General features: G+C 41.7%; 1 pseudogene; it reads left to right on the top strand.

Moving 5' to 3' along the window:
* Positions 1–2,767: 2,767 nt before the first annotated feature.
* On the top strand, positions 2,768–5,699 carry LOC107133720 (annotated as a pseudogene).
* The last annotated feature ends 6,656 nt before the right edge of the window (positions 5,700–12,355 follow it).

Raw genomic sequence — 12,355 nt, 5'->3', positions numbered from 1 at the left:
CTGAGGATTTTGTCCTCAGTGAATATATTTTAGGGCTCAGAGTTCTCAGTGAGGAAATTCTATGTGTCAGAGGCCTCCTTGAGAATAATGATGGCAGTGCCAGGGTACCCAGTGAGGACATTGTATGTGATGAAGTTTTCAGGGTAGAGAGAATATCAGTGTGGAAGGCCTCAGTGAGATTATGAAATGAACACCACAGGCCTTTGTGATGATCTAATATGTGTGAGAGGCCTCACTGAGAATAGAATCTCTCTCAGAGGTCAGTGAGGAAAATATGGGGTCAAATGACTCATTCCATACTGTACATAGGATAGAATCCTCAGTGGGGATTTTATATGTGTCAGAGACCTCAATGAGACATATATGTCTCTGAGGACTCATTGTACCTCATTTTACCTGCACAGGCCTCAGTACTTTTGGATGACTCTAGAGGGTCTAAATCTGTGTGGACTTCTGGTGCCCCAGAGCACTCAGTGTGATATTCCTTGAGTGTCAGAAGCCTTGATTAGGATATTTCTGAATGACAGAAGCCTCAGGGTGGATATTATATTGATCTCACTGTCCTGTATGAGGATGATATCCATTTCAGAGTCCTCAGTAAGAATGTCATTAGTGTTTTGGGACTCAAATGAGATAGGGTGTGAATGTCAGAGGCCTCAGGGAGGATTCATGTTGGCGTTAGAGGAAGACTCACTGAGGATGTGATATGAGTGTCAGAAACCTTTCTGAGGCTATTATAAAAATATCCAAGGCCCGAGTGTGGTTATTTTATGTGTCAGAGGCTTCATATGGATATTAAGTGTCAGAGTCCAGTGCCAGGGTATTACCAGAGTATCTGAGGCTTCACCAACCCATCCCCTTGAATGGGATCAAGGTCACTGTACAGATATCCTGTTCATGGCAGTGGCCTCAATGACGATATGTGGAAGATTCTTCAGTGACAATATAATGTGTTTGTTACAGGCTTCACTTTTGACATTATATTTTGTAGAGTCAGCAGTAAACTTACTATACTTGTCAGAGGCCTCAGTTTTCTCCTATAGAAAGGGACCTCTGTGAGTGCATGATGGCAGTGCCAGAGGCATCAAGATGACATTCTAAGTGGAAGAGACCTCTGTTATCCAATTATACATCTCAGATGTCTCCAATACTTTATTGTTAGTATTAGAGACCTCAGTATGACTCTTATAGATACTGTAGGTGTCAATGTAGATATTAAATATTTCAAAGACCTCAGGAAGTTAGAAGCCTCGAGGAGTATATTATATCTCTCAGATGGTTCAGGGAGTATTTTAAATGCACCAGCCACCCCAGCAAGGCTATTCCTGAGTCAGATGTCTCAGTACCAGTACTTCATTATTGTCAACAGCCTCAGTGAGGATACTATTAGGGTCACATGCCTCAGTGAGAATACTTAATGCATTTGAATCCTTAGTGACAATGGGACTTGTGTCAAAGGACTTACGATATCATATGTTTTAGAGGCTTCTCTGAGAATATTATAGTTGTCAAAAGAGTCAGTCAGTAATATATTATATGTCAGAGCCCTCAGTGAAGACAGAGCCTTTTAAAATAGTTTCATGTGTTTAGTAAGAGCTCTGAATAAAAATATTGTGTTTCAGAGGCCTCAATGTGGTTTTTCCTTATTTGTCACAGGCTCTCATGGATATTTTATGACTGACACAGGCCTCAGTAATGATATTGAGCATGTTAGAAACCTCTGTGAGGACATTATATGTCAGAGCCCTCATTGATTATATCTGTAGAGGACTCATTGAAAATATTATGGGTGTCAAAGAACTTAGTTTTTATGTGAGTTTTAGAGATCTTATTGAGAATATTTTTATGTGACATAGGCTTCCACAAGGATTTCATATATGTGTCAAATGCCTCAATGAAGATATTATATTTTTCCTAGTTCTCTGTGAGGATATCTTATGAGTTTGAAGGTTTGACATGTTATTTTCTAGGGGTCTCAATGTGTATGTGATATCAGCCAGTGGTATCATTAATGATATTTATTGATAACAAACTCATATTATTTCAGTGCATACTATATATGTTAGAGTCTTCATAAGGATATTATATTGTATTTAAAGCCTCAGTGAAATGTTTTATAAGTGTAAAAGGCCTAATTGAGGGTATTATACTATTCTTTCTGGCTAAAAGAAAACAGGAAACAACAGAAAGAACTCCCAGTGGAAAGAATGCTCAAAGCTATTCCCGAAGGCTTCAAGCAGGAATGAAGTAAGCAACAAAGTACTATAGAGTTGGATAACAAACAAAATCTTGGAGTAAATATCCAGATGCTCATTTATTTAGAAATAAATGACTAAACAGATAAACAAAAGAGGCTAAATAAATACCTCTTATGCAGAATTTCAAGTAATTGAAGTGGACATTTGGCCCTCAAGGAGTTAGGCCTAACTTCCCACTCCTTAAGAGGGGGCTCTGCATAGTGACTTACTCCAAAACAATATATATAATGTGTACATGTAGAGAAACATAACTTCACAGTGAGAAATCTGGCAAACACTACATCAGTCAGGTGAGCACCTTGAGGATATGAAATGAAGAATAGCACTTCATCTGTAATCTGCTTTCCCCAATCCATAACCTGTCTACATATGAGAAAAACATCAACTGAAAATCTAAAAAGTACCTGACAGGTACTCCTCAACTGTCAGGTCCTCCTCAACCATCAAGGGCATCAGAGAAAGGAAGGTCAGAGAAACTGTTGCCACGAAGAAAAGCCTATGGAGACAGGATGACTGTCTTGCGGGATCTTGGATGGGGTCCTGGAACTGAAAGAGGCTGTACTGAGAATCCAGAGGAAACACAGATATTAGTTAATAAGAGCATATCAGTATCTGTTTATCATGAAAAATCATGTATGAAGTTAACACATCTGAGATAGCTCACTGTAAGTCATAAGAGAAAAAAAAACTGGGTAGAAGTTACATAGTAGATCTCTGCATTTTCTTTGCAATTTCTGCATAAACATAAAACCATTCTAAAATAAAATCTTAAGACATGGCTATATTTTTTCAAACACCTGCTCATTTAATTACTCAGAATGTCAATTACTAATAATTGACATTCTTAACTAGTTCTGCATTTTGTTAAGAGCATTTATAACAAAAATGTGTCAAACTAACAATGTAAGATAAATACTTATTTTATATGTTTTATGTTAAAGTAATAATATGTTTAAACTTATTTATCATTATTTATTTTGTTATTGCTAGGTTCTGGATTTTCTCTCTAAAAATTTCAAAACTTTAGAGAAAAAATCTACATTTTAGAGACACTATTTAAATTCATGGTTGAACTTTTTCAAAAGAGTCATGATGAAAAATATGTTACAAGAGCAGATTGATTCATTGTGAATGAATCATTGATCCCAAGGAATTCTTACCTTTCGTTTGTTTCTATGTATACCCTTCAACAATAATAGCATCAAATATTTGCCACTAGGAAAAATATTTAAACGAAAAATGTAAACAGAATTTGTGACAATAACTTATGATGCTTTCTAAAAAAAGAAAAATTTAAAAGAATATCAAAGTCAGTTTCCTCCATGATGTTCTTCAGAAGTGGTAAACCTAGAGAAACTTCAATGGAAGCATGGTTTATGAGTGATCTTAGATATTCTCGTGTTTTACGGGGAAATTATATTTTAGAAATCATAAAAAATATTGGATGCCCAAACTCTTGAATGTTTTCAAATGTAGTTGAATTTCTATGTAAGTTTCTCATTGATATAGCTAGTCATAAATCTAATAAAAACAAAGAATCTATGGGGCTGGGATGTAGCTCAGTGGTGGCATACCTTATCCAGAATTCAGGAGGCCCTGGGTTTGATCCCTAGCACCACAATTTTTTTTTTTTTAAATCAGTGCCTTATTTGTGTAATCAAATAGAAAGTGAACAATCACCACTCTTAGGAAAATGTTAAGCCTGAAAAACAGTTAAGAATCAAAATACTCTTACAATAGAAATAGCCTATTGTGACCAGATGTGTCATATCATAAAGTACATTCACATTATACTATCAAAATATCAGAATCAAAATACTCTTACAATAGAAATAGCCTATTGTGACCAGAGGTGTCACATCATAAAGTATATTCACATTAAATAACCTCTCAGAACAATAAAAAATACTTTGATGACAATTTAGAAGGAGAAAATGGCTATAATATAAATTAAAAAATTATTAAGAAATTAGAAACATGAGGTGAGGGGCTGTGGGCAAGGAGAGCAGGTGGCCTAGGCTTGGCGGGTGGAAGGGTCCCTCCTGCAGGGTTTGTGGAGTGAGCCAGGCACACAGGGGTGGTGGTTGTGTTGTGTCCCCTCTGGCTGTCCATCTTGAGGAAGAGCTGAATGGGCAGGAAGGATGGAGGACCAAGGGTAGTTGTCGCGGAGGTGATCTGGGTGCTCCGAGGCCCTCATAGGAGGAGTGACCCAAGAATCCCCGAGCTTGGGAAGCTTGGGGGTGTGGAGAGGAGAAGCCCATCCTCAACCAATGCCCAGCGCTTGGCGGATCCGATGTTGGGCTGCAGAAATGCTCTGTGTGGTGGGTGGGGTGCAGGTGGTCTTTTTCCTCGGCCCATCTTGCACATCATGCACTCGAGGAAGTGAAAGGGGTGCAGCCTCCAGGCAACTCTTTAGCTCCCTTGTGACCTGCCCTGTAGGGGTACCCTGCAATCATGTAGGAATAGGAGACGCTGGCAGAGCCTTGCACTCAAGACAGTGATGATGACACTGAAGATGTTTCATTGTTTGATGCAGAAGAAGAGACAACTAATAGACCAAGAAAATCTAAAATCCGACATCCAGTGGCATCATTTTTCCATTTGTTCTTCTGAGTCTGTGCTACTATAGTCTATCTTCTCTGTGAATTGCTCAGCAGCAGCTTTATTGCTTGTATGGTGACAATTATCTTGTTGTTGTCACGTGACTTTTGGGCAGTGAAGAATGTCACAGGTAGAGACTGATGGTAGGCCTTGGGTGATGGAATCATATTGATGAGGATGGAAAGAGTCATTGGGTGTTTGAGTCCAGTAAGGCATCTCCTCAGGAGAATAAAACTGTTTCAGAAGTTGAATCAAGAATCTTTTGGTTAGGACTAATTGCCTGTCTAGTGCTGTGGGTGATATTTGCCTTTAGTGCTCTCTTCTCCCTCAGAGTAAAATGGTTGACATGGTTATCATGGGTGTGGTGCTACTGGGTGCCAACCTGTATGGTTACATTAGGTGCAAGTGGGCAGCCGGAAGAATTTAACCAGCATGGCTACCTGGTATCTTGGAATGCAGTTTTTAAGACAAAACACCAGAAATGAACAGACTTCTTGAATAGAGAGAAAATTATGTTTTCTGTGATATTGGGGAATGGCTGAAGAGATTCTTGATTATGAATTGTTTAGAGCTCAGTCCAGTTGCAAAAAGGAGCATTGATTTTTGTTTGTTTTTTTTTCACTTGCAAAGTTACTATAAAAACTGTTTTATTTTTTAAACAAAGTTTTAATTTTCTTTTTCTAATAGTTGAGGCTGGGAAGTATGATATCATTAAGAATATTGTCAGAATTTATTTTATGGTGTACATATGTATGCATATAGTAATGTATCCGTATATCCCAAATTAATGTGTTATTTTACATATGTTACAGAGATATTTGCATTTTGATCCATAGAATATAGGAAAGTTCTTAATCTATCTCAAAGGTATGTGTTTACATACTATTTCTATAGGTTATTTTCAGAAATAAGTTGATTTCATGATTAAGAGTAAACACTTGGTTTGTGTATGAGTTAAAAAGAAAAAAAATTGTTAATTTTAAATATATACTTCATGTTGAAATTGCTTACCTTAGACTTGCACAAGTGAAAAACAAATTCAGGCTGGTAGAGTTAACTAGTTTCTAAAATTTTCTTTTATTTTTATACTTAAGGCCTAAATAATAAATGGAATCTTTATAGTTTATGTTTAAGGGATACCCAGGGATTGCTGCTGTTCTATTTATTTCATAGAAAGGATAGTCATATTCATTTTGGAACTTCCTGGAAACTCTTCAGTGGTCTCTGGACTAATAAAATCTTTTAGTACTAAATGAATATTATTCTTATGTCATAGTAAAAATAATCATTTAAATACTTGGCATAATAAATGCCTAAAGACATTTTATGAATCTATTTTTTTCTTGCTATAATGGGGATATTGTAAATCATACATTTGTATTAATATTTTTTCTTAAACAAGGCAATATATTTAACTGTAAACTAAACCAATCTACAAATTATTGTAGGCAGTTGTAAATTCTCTTGAGATACTGGAAACTTTGTTGGAGTCTTTTAATCAGCAGATTATGTTGTGAATGTATTTGTACATTGTTAAAATATGTTTAAAGATGTTTTGTTTTAGTTGAATAAATGTGTATTGGAGTGAAAAAAAAGAAATTAGAAACATGACAATAACATAAAAATTCTCTAGGCCATACTAGGCACTTTGAACTGTAATCACAGCTATTTTGGAGACTGAAGCAGGAGGATCACAAAGTTTGAAGCCAGCCTCAATACCTCAGGAACTTAGCAAAATCCCGTCTCAACATAATATTTTAAAAGGGCAGAAATTCATTGCTTGCCTAACATAGTCAAGGTTATGAGCTTAATTCTCATCACCATAAATAAATTTAAAAGAATAACTCCAAACCAAGCATATAATATGAGACAACTGGGGCATTTATAGAAGAGGGTGGAAACCATTATGTTGAACACCCCTAAATAATTCAACTATATTTAATTATTTTTCAGCTCATGATATTAACATGTCTAATCTCCACTATATTACTTCATTAAAATGTGGTAAAAAGTGTATGTACTTTTTTAATGATTTCAAAATAAGAGGTATACTCAACTCTATTCTAAAAACTACCTTTGAAGCACATAGAGCACCAGCATTTATATAAAATGAAATCAGGCCATTTCCTACACAAAGTAATATTTAGTAAGTACTAATATATACACACATTATTTCAAAAGAAATTAAAATTGATGAAATCAAAAGGTCACTGGTATGCTTTTAAATGATATTTTGAATATATGAGAAACACTTAATAGAGTTCTCCAAAAAGAACTTCTGACAATATATAAAGCATGCTTATTAGAAGGTCAATTCCCTTGCTTGCAAGGAGTAAGAGAAACTAACTACTTGATGAATGTAAGACTTTAATAAGATATTCGAATATGCTTTCTAAATTTGAAAAAGTAGAAAATGTCTGTTTAAAAAAGTCTATTTTTGGTAAATGTATCTGTTTTTTTAAAAGAATCTATTGATTTTTCTCTTACACGCTGTAATTATTTCAGTGGTTTTAAGCTGGAATATCATGTAATATCAATAGCTGGAATTTTAAAATATCACCATCCTCTTTCTTTCTATAAAATTGATTAGCAAATTTTGCTTAGAATAACTTCAACCCAATTTGGAAAAGATCTCTCTGTGTGTGTGTGTGTGTGTGTGTGTAAATACATAATATTTTGAACAATTCTCCTGACACTTGGGTCCTGTCAAAGACATATTGTCTGTGTGTGGTGCTGGAATGGAACCCAGGGACTCTCACATGTTAAGCAAGTTCTCTGCCACCAAGTTACACACACTGTCCCAAAGACCTTAATAAGAAAAAGATAATTAAAACTTTTTGAGATAATGAGAACTGTCAAACAAGATAATTCAATCAAAACAAGGTAAACTAAAAACTATATTTAAAAATATTGTTGATAAAAATAGCAGAAGTTCAAAGTTAGAGAAGAAATTAAAAATCAAACTGCAGAAACCTACTACATAAAATTGGAAACCTATAGGGAATGGGTAATTTCCTACTAAAAAAAACACATTAACAAAAGATTAAAATAAGAAAACTATGAATGATCAATCAGCTTAAAAATTTTAAAATGATGCTTACAGATCTCTCATTGGGACAAAAACCAGGAACATAGGGGTCCACGGTTGAGTGTTAACTGACTTTTAACAAATTCTGGATTTACTTAAAATGTTCATGATCTAGGAGGAAGAACGAAATCATTACTTAAAATAAATACTTCAATTAATTAAAATTAATTTCCTCAATTAACTTTGTGGTGTAATACCAAAACATTATATAGTCAAGATATTTCAGCAGATGTAGAATGTCAACACAGTATTTAGCATACCATTACAAATACACTACCAAATAAACTGACTTGCTCAACGAAAGACAAAACGTATTCTCAATCAAAATTTTGATTAATTTAGTTCCATAAAATCCATGAACTATTTTTTCACAAATTCTGGCTTATTAGAAATAACATATTTAAACTTAAATAACCTTGTGAGTTTCATACATCTACTTTTCCATTTTTTAATATTTTCCTGCTTTAACACAGTAAAAATAAGCAGTTAGAACAATTCCTCCTCCCTCTGTGCCAGAAATCATCCAAGTAGCTGTGTTTTGATGACAAGTAATCAGAGCCTCTTGAAGGGATGTTTCCCCAAAGTAAACCTTGCTGAAATAATGAAGGAGAGCAAGGCTCCTTCCTCAGCCCTCAAATGGGCGCAGGGAGTGAATCTGATTTCTCTTCACACTTCCCACCTTTTCCTCACCTGCCACCTACTTATCCAGAAGTTTCTGGAAGATCTCTCTGAGGCTGCTCTGGGCATGCCTATAGATATGACCCACACTATCCTCAAGCCAGGATCTCTCTAAGGCTAGTCTGAGAAAACTGTCCCTGTAGAAATGACTCAGTGTCCCCAAGCGAGGCATCCCTCTGAGGTTGCTCTGAGGAGAAGGGAGCTCTGGATGACCCTACACACATGACCCACAGTGTCTCCAAGACAGGCATCTGCCTGAGGATGGTCTGAAAAGAATGGAGCTCTAGGTGTCCCTATAGCCTTGACCCACAGCTGGTCTTAGAACGGAGTTATAGCCTTGATCCACAGTGTCCCCAAGCTGTGAGTCTCCCTGAGGCTAAAAAGAAGAGACCCTAAAGTCCCTGTAGATACAACACAAAGTGTCCCCAAGCTGGGAGTATTCCTGAGTCTGCTCTAAGACGAAGCTCCAAGTCCCCATACACATGAACCACATTGTCCCCAAGGTGGGAGTATGCTTGAGTCGGCTGAGAAGAAGGCAACTCTCCGTCCCATACATATGACCCACCAGGGTACCCAAGTTAGGAGTTATCTCCTTAGACCAGAGGCGCTCAGAGAACCTAGGGTGCCAAGCTGGTGGAGTATTGCTTCAGACACGAGGCATATGGAGGACCCAGGGTCCCTGAGCTGGGAGTACCACCTCAGACCCCAGGTACATGGCATACTCAAGTTCCCTGAGCTGGGATTATCTCCTCAGATCCCAGGCACACAGAGGACCCTGGGTCCCCGAGCTGGGATTATTTCCTCAGACACTAGGCACACAGAGGACCCTGGGTCCCTGAGCTGGGAGGGCCTCCTCAGACCCGAGGCACACGGAGGACCCAGGGTCCCCAAGCTGTGACAACTTCCTCAGACCCGAGGCACACAGAGGACCCTGGGTCCTCAAGCTGGGAAGACCTCCTCAGACCCCATGCACATGAAGTACCCAGGGTCCCTGAGCTGGGAGGGCCTCCTCAGACCTGACGCAGACTGAGGACCCAGTGTCCCCGAGCTGGACGTATCTCCTCAGACCCCAGGCACACGGAGGACCCTGGGTCCCTGAGCTGGGAGGGCCTCCTCAGACCCGAGGCACATGGAGGACCCAGGGTCCCGGAGCTGGGAGGGCCTCCTCAGATCCGAGGCACACGGAGGACCCAGGGTCCCCAAGCTGTGACAACCTCCTCAGACCCAAAGCACACAGAGGATCCTGGGTCCCCGAGCTGGGAGGACCTCCTCAGACCTGATGCAGACGGAGGACCCAGTGTCCCCGAGCTGGGGGATCTCCTCAGACCCCAGGCACATGAAGGACCCAGGGTCCCTGAGCTGGGAGGGCCTCCTCAGACCCCAGGCACATGGAGGACCCAGGGTCCCCAAGCTGTGACAACCTCCTCAGACCCCAGGCACACAGAGGACCCAGCGTCCCTGAGCTGGGAGTATCTCCTCAGACCCCAGGCACACGGAGGACCCAGCGTCCCTGAGCTGGGGGACCTCCTCAGACCCGAGGCACACGGAGGACCCAGCGTCCCCGAGCTGTGACGACCTCCTCAGACATGAGGCACACGGAGGACCCAGCGTCCCTGAGCTGGGAATATCTCCTCAGACCCCAGGCACACGGAGGACCCAGCGTCCCCGAGCTGGGGGATCTCCTCAGACCCCAGGCACACGGAGGACCCAGCGGCCTTGAGCTAGGAGAACCTCCTCAGAGCCGAAGCAGGTCTGAGGGGGAGCTCCGCATCCCCACACACGTGACCCATAGTACCCTCAAGCTGCGTGTATCCCGGAGGCCGGTCTGCCGCTCCCTGGTGGTTGACCCACCACGCTCGCGGTTTTTCCTGAGACAAGAGCTCTAGTCCTCACCCTGAAGAAGGGAGGACAAAGATGGAACATGAGCCACTGTCCCCTGCTGACCCCGCCCAGTGTGAGACTCTGCTCATACACAGAAGCACCACTCCCTGATGGCCACGCCCAGTGTGAGACTCTGCTCATACACAGAAGCACCACTCCTGATGACCACGCCCAGTGCAGGCCTCTGCTCATGCGCAGAGGCACCACTCCTGATGACCACGCCCAGTGCCAGACTCTGCTCATGCGCACAGGCACCACTCCCTGATGGCCACGCCTAGTGCAGGCTTCTGCTAACCTGCAGTGGTAGTAGGGTGGCTAGTCTTTCTTATTTCTCTCAGCGCCTTTCTGTAGCCTCAGCTATTACTGAAAAGGATCTGTTCCCACTTCTTTGACTAAGTCTGGCTGTGTTTATTTGTGCCATCACCAGAAGTGGAATCTCAGGAGAGGAGAAAAGGGAGGCCAAGAGACTACCTCACTGAGACCCGGGTCCCTGGACTCAACCAGGACAGGCACTGCTGTAGCCAGGGGCCAGGCAGGCAGAGGCACAGACATGAGCACCTGCAGGGAGCCCCCGGACATTCACTCTTGTGCCCAAGGGCAGAAGGCCAAAAGCAGGTCAACACAGAGGCCTCTGCGAAGTGTAAACAAGTGACTGAGTGATGTAGCCAAGGACTGCCGAATTTTAACGTCATAGGTTTTAAGAAAAGCAGTTAAATCCCAGCCCATGTTGACTGCTTTCAAGGTTGTGAGACCCTGAGCTCATACGACCCCCCCAGCAGCCTCTGGGAGCTGCAGGGTGCACCCCTTGCCCTGGGGCATTCTAGATTGAATTATCTTTCCTTGTTTCACAGCTCTCACCATGAATGCCTCTGGGAGTTGCACAGTTATCCCCAGAGATTCTTGACAGTCTAATTTGGTGTTCTGCCCACACAGCCCTCACCAGGCAGGATCATCAGAGCTGTGTGCCACATGCTATCCCAAGTGCCCTGGGGGACCCTGGCAGCGGAGACTGGTGTTCTGCCCATGTAGCCCTCACTCCAGAAGCCTATGGGTAACTGCAAGTAGCAGAATTACCCTCATATCCCATGCAGCCTTCACTACAGAGGCATCTGGGGGCTTCAGAACACCCAGGATCATGGACATTGTAGCCTGGTTCTGGGTTGGTGCAGCCCACACTATAGTAGCTTTTAACAGCTCTGAGGCCCCAGGAATTCTGGGTATTGTAGTCCACTTTGCTCAAGCATTCCTGAACTCAGAGGTCTAGAGCTGCAAGCTATTGATTATTCTGGGCAGTGCAGTCCATCCTACCTAAGTGGACCTCACCATCAAGGCTCCCAGTATCAGCACACCACAAGCCTGCCTGGACACCCCTGAGGAGTCTGGGTGGTGCAATACAAATCTTGCCCATGCAGTCCTCAAGAGGTAGGTGTCTTGGAGCTGCAGGCCCTGGGGGATTCTGGTAGTGTATTCTTGCCTTCAGCCCACACAGCTCTCACTGTGGAGGCCTCTGAGTGGCAGGCCACACAGGCACCTGGACATCTGCAAGAATTCTGAGTAGTGTAGTTCAGTTCTCTACCCTGCAGCCCTCACCACAGAGTATTTTGGGGGCTGCAATTTCCTGAGGATTCTGGGTAATGTAAGTCAGTGTTTTGCCTGCGTGCCTTCTGTGAGGGCCAGGATAAATGCAAGCCACATGCTTGCCTTGGTAATGCAGACCTCACTGTGGAGGGTTCTTGGACTGTAGGCTTCACAGTCATCAGGGTATCCCCAGGAATCATGGGTAGTGTAATCTGACCTTTAGCATGAACGGCCTTTGCTGTGGAGGCCTCTAGGAGTTGCAGGCCACATG

The sequence above is a fragment of the Marmota marmota genome, unplaced genomic scaffold, assembly GCF_001458135.2.
Source record: "Marmota marmota marmota unplaced genomic scaffold, marMar, whole genome shotgun sequence".
Classification (NCBI taxonomy): Eukaryota; Metazoa; Chordata; class Mammalia; order Rodentia; family Sciuridae; genus Marmota; species Marmota marmota.
This window is presented reverse-complemented; position numbering and strand designations above follow the sequence as displayed.